The sequence below is a fragment of the Berghia stephanieae genome, chromosome 9 (assembly GCF_034508935.2).
Source record: "Berghia stephanieae isolate SIO BIC M18660-M18661 chromosome 9, UCSD_Bste_1.3, whole genome shotgun sequence".
Lineage (NCBI taxonomy): Eukaryota > Metazoa > Mollusca > Gastropoda > Nudibranchia > Aeolidiidae > Berghia > Berghia stephanieae.
The window spans coordinates 13,150,532-13,155,531 of record NC_088368.1 but is presented as its reverse complement, the minus strand read 5'-3'; the positions used below and the strand labels follow the sequence as shown (position 1 = coordinate 13,155,531).

General features: G+C 38.7%; 1 pseudogene across 1 annotated transcript in view; it reads left to right on the top strand.

Annotated features, from left to right (window-relative positions):
• LOC144979306 (uncharacterized) overlaps window positions 1-5,000 on the top strand; it is a 29,194-nt pseudogene that overhangs the window by 15,723 nt on the left and 8,471 nt on the right. Inside the window, exons 5-6 of the transcript XR_013646660.1 lie at window positions 879-1,039; window positions 2,962-3,159. The product of XR_013646660.1 is annotated as an uncharacterized LOC144979306 (transcript). The remainder of the gene's footprint in view (window positions 1-878; window positions 1,040-2,961; window positions 3,160-5,000) is intronic.

The window sequence follows — 5,000 nt, the reverse complement described above, 5'->3', positions numbered from 1 at the left end:
TAATCAGAAAAAAATTGATTTATAATCATTTCAAGGCATTTTTCGCATGCTCATGAACTCCTTAGAACGAAAACCACAATCTCTACCGTCCGCTACGAGCATTGTCACGCGTTACGAAAACAAGGGAAATAATATGTCCAAATCAAGCATCATAAATAATACTGTTTCAACTAGCAATGTCAACTGACTTTTCCCCTGCAAGAAATATTATCCATGTTCTAGTGGTGTTAGACACCTGATATAGTTTTCCCCTAACAATCTAAGACTTAATTATTTAAAAGTGTTCTCTTTTAGTTGGACCTTGAAATATCAGCTAGTTTTATAAACAAGACCAATTGGAGTCAATAGTCTGATGTCACGTCGCCCAGCAACGGCGGCCATCGTTGTTCTAAACAAAGAAAATCGGTCCTTTTTATTCTTCATGCTGGCTAGAACTTTTCATATGTCTTGTGATCAGAATGTGTAAAAGTCAAAACATGATCAGATTTATAATAGCTTTTTTTTTCCCTCTGGATACGCTTTTATGCTCGTCGGAGAAATATTTAATAAGGGCGTCCGCCATTGTTTAGAGCCAGTTACTAAGTTACCATGCGTCATTACGAGGGAAGTGACGTTACGACTGTTGTAGAATATTGTGACCCTCCACAAAAGAGTATATTATTATGTCGAATTAATCGAGGTGCTAAAATGGATTTCTGTTAAGTTGTTATGTTTTACTGAGCGATATGAACATAATTTATTTTGAAAACATACTTGTTCATTTTTTATTTTAAAATCAAGCTTTGGCATCTGTGACTCATCCCAGCATTAGATACATTTCCGTTTTATGTCGATCGACCACAAAATTATTAGTTGTTTTCTATGATTTCTCCTACCAGCTGGACGTCCACCTTCGGGATCATCTGAAGGAACTTCACGAGAAGCGTCATTTGGACAATGCTATGCTGATTATCATGGCTGACCACGGGTTAAGGTTCAGCCATGTCCGGGCCTTTGCCCAGGGAAAAATGGAAGAGAGAATGCCATACCTGGCCATCAGGTGAGAGAGTGTCTGAATTGATTTTGCTAATGTAGGCTTCAGGGGTTTTTTTCGGGTTTCAAATATTTCAATTTCCGTTTGTTCTTTTCTGTTTGTTTGTTTTTTGTTTTTGTTGTTTGTTTATTTTTGTTTGCCATACAAAGCTTTTTCATTGTGGTAATTGTGGGCCATCCGCATATACCAGCCTCAGGAAGGAAGTGATTGACATGTCGCTAATGCAGATATTAAACAACATTGTTGCCAGAACAGATCCCTGATGGACTCAGTTCCTCCATTTTCTTTGCTCGTGGTGTCTCCTAGGGCGACGTGAAAAGTCTTTCGCCTAGTAGAGAAGAGTACGACGCCAAGGTCTTTTTGCATCTTATGAGTTTTGCAAGTTTCAGCATGAGCCTTTCGTAGCGGACTACATTACCGGAGACCACATCGATTTGAGATTTACTTTAAAAGCCTGATTCTATATTCTTTTTGAATGACCTATTAGGTTGTGAACTTCCGTCTGTCAAGCCCGCCTGCATGGGTTGTAGGGCTGCATCTAGGACCGGTCTCCATCTGTTCAGTAACGCACGCTCCATAAGTTTGGAATCGAATCTGATGAGTTTAAATATTTAAAAGTAATCAGATTTGTCCGTGTTACTCTTACTGGCCTGTCCGGGGGGATTGTACCCTCTTATCCGACCTAATCATAATATAGCATTTTGTTAATTTGCTACCAAATCTTAGATAGACACATAAATATTCCAAAGAAAAGTAAACAAGGCTAGTGCCCATAAAGACATCAAAATAAAATGAAGTTAAAAATTATATTTGCGCCTGTATAAGGTTAGAAAATTGATGGTGCAAAGAACATGAACTGAACCCTTCAAAAATTCACCTCCACAGTTCTATATCAAATATATATATATATATATATATATATATATATATATATGTATATATATATTGAGAGGAGAGGAGAGAGAGAGAGAGAGAGAGAGACAGAGAGAGAGAGAGAGAGAGAGAGAGAGAGAGTTGAGGGAGCAGAAGAAAAATAATAGATTAACTTAGTTTGTCCACTCACTCTGTTTAAGAAAGAATTATACTCATAACACAAGAAAGATACGGCAATTTATAATGTAGAACATGATCACGGCATGGATATTGTTGAAGAGAATGGCATTAACTAATCAGCTGGTTTATATAAGCCCGTTACAAGAACAATTGCCGACCACCCACGCGTCGTTCCCATACCAAGAAATCTAAGAGTGGGGAGGGGGGCTAGGATCTAAACCGTAAGTGCGGTTATGTGGTCTAGTGGTATGACACTCGCTTTCGGATCGGAAGGTCCTGAGTTCGAGCCTCGCTCGCGCATAGTTGAGTCCTTGGAAAAGGCTCTTTACTCACATTCTCTCACCGTACCCAGGTGTAAAATGAGTACCTGGCCGTCAAAAGCTTTGTCTCTGTCGGAAAAAAACTAGTAATATCGCCTAACAGGCATCATGTTTCGTTCTACATGTTGCATGTTGCTGTTGGGACCCCTTGTAAAGCGCTTTGAGCATATTAAGAGGATATTGCTCTATATAAAAACTCAATTAAAATTAAATTAAAATTTTCAACGCTGACTTGAGATTTAGTCAATTTCCTGGTCACCTGTGAAGGTGTGAATTTCAAGCGGAAAGGAAGCAAAAAATAAATAAATGACCTCTCCAGTGTCGAGGTGCGAAAAATTCATGAGCAAAGTTCTCTTATTACAGCGGCTAAAATTCATTTTCCATCACCTAGTCCATTCCGACATAATACTGTCTTGAGAAAGTGGATCACAATTTTAAAATGAAACTGTTTCATTCCTACATAATACTGCGTTGACGAGGTTTCACAAATTTGTCCATTTCAGAAGTTCCAAATAACCATTAAAAAAGAATGTTTCTATATTTATTCCTCCATAGAATGCCTGACAGTTTCCATAAGACCCATCCAGAGCTTATACAAAATCTGAAATTGAACTCTGAAAGGCTAACCACCCCTTTTGATCTGCATGAGACGCTCCACGAAGTATTACACTTTACAGGAACTGGGCCTGCCGATATTTCAAAGAGGGGTGTTAGCCTTTTTAAGGAAATCCCAATTGAGCGGGATTGCAAGAGGTAAGAGTAGAATTGTGACCAATCAAAATACAGGGCTTGTGTCACACCCTCGAATTCACTCGGACAAACATAGCTAGTTGTTATCTAGCAATTGAATGAATGGCGTTGATGATAATCCGTCATTTTATTTTTTCTTAAATCAACCAGTCATACGATTAGTTCTCATTAGGTTATATCAATCATTCTATGAACGTTTAAGGTTACAAATAGTTTTGTGTGTTGGTATGATTGATCTGACGGGTAGTGCAAGTGAGAATTTAGCTGAAAGGCATTCAATCGACGGTAATACCTGTGTGGTTTGCTTAATTTAGCAATCAATGCCATTGTTTACTCAAGAATGACTGTTACGACTGTCCGAATCAGGCCAAGTGGCGTGGTTATGTTACTCGTGAATGTGATGATGGAAGTTTTTACTCTCAATTTCAGCTCTGTGGGATGCTCACATCAACATCAACAAATCTCTCTCTCTCTCCTCTTTCTCCTCCTTTCTCTTCTCATCTATCTATCTATCTATCTATCTATCTATCTATCTATCTATCTATCTCTCTCTCTTCTCTCTCTCTCTATCTACATCTATCTATATCTATCTATCTATCTATCTATCTATCTATCTATCTATCTATCTATCTATCTACCCGTCTATCTCTCCCCCCCCCTCCTCTCTCTCTCTCTCTCTCTCTCTCTCTCTCTCTCTCTCTCTCTCTCTCTCTCTCTCTCTCTCTCTTCCTCGTTCCCTCTCTCTCACTGAATCTCCATCTCCCACTTTCTCTCTTCCTCGCCTCTCTCTCTCTCTCTCTCTCTCTCTCTCTCTCTCTCTCTCTCTCTCTCTCTCTCTCTCTTGTGAGGCATAGCTGTAAAGTTTCTTGTCTATTTCTTTCTTTACAAAGCATGATAAAAATCCAAGATGACTGCTAAACAATTTCAAATTCCATGGCAACGGGTGAATATTTTTGCCGGTCCTGGACACGTTTATCTTATTGAATCACAAACTACTACGTGGAGATTATTAGATCATAATTATAATAGAAATGAAAAATTGCCCCTTTGTGAAAGTCGAATCTCTTGTATCCAATAGAAACCTATATAACCACGCCTCTCGGACAGTCGTCAAAATGTAAAAAAATGAGCTTTTTATATAGCGCAATATCAAGTAAACGTGCTCAAAACGCTTTACAATGGGTCTCTGGTTAACAGCAAGATTTAACATGTAGGACGAGACATAACGCCTGTTAGGCGATATTACAATTTTCCGGACAAAGACAACGCTGTTAACGGTCAGGTACTCATTTTACACCTAAGTATGGTGAGAGAATGTGAGTAAAGAGCCTTTTCCAAGGACTCAACTATGCGCCGAGCGCGCGGCTCGAACCCAGGACCTTCCGATCCGAAAGCGAGTGTCATACCACTAGACCACATAGCCGCAAAAATGGCAGTGATTGGTAAACATAGCGAACAACACGGGTTTTAGTGTCAATGGCATGTGTTTAAGTAAAATATTCAACGTTCTATCGCTTGATCAATAGAACCAACACAGAAAACTTCGGAAAAAATTAAGCGTTTATAATATCATCGAGAAAACCGTGTGATAACTACTAGTCACCCATTTGGCGGTATAAAAATCAATAACAAGGATCAGAGAGAGAGAGAGAGAGAGAGAGAGAGAGAGAGAGAGAGAGAGAGGTCGAATTCATTCATGTTATTGTTTATAAACAACCAACTATCTTTGTCCGAGCACGTGTGAAGGTATTTCACAAATTAATTTCATGTTTTGAATGGAAAAAATCTACTGGTTAATTGGACGAGAAATTAAGGCCAACTTTTACTTTTTTAAACTATAAATT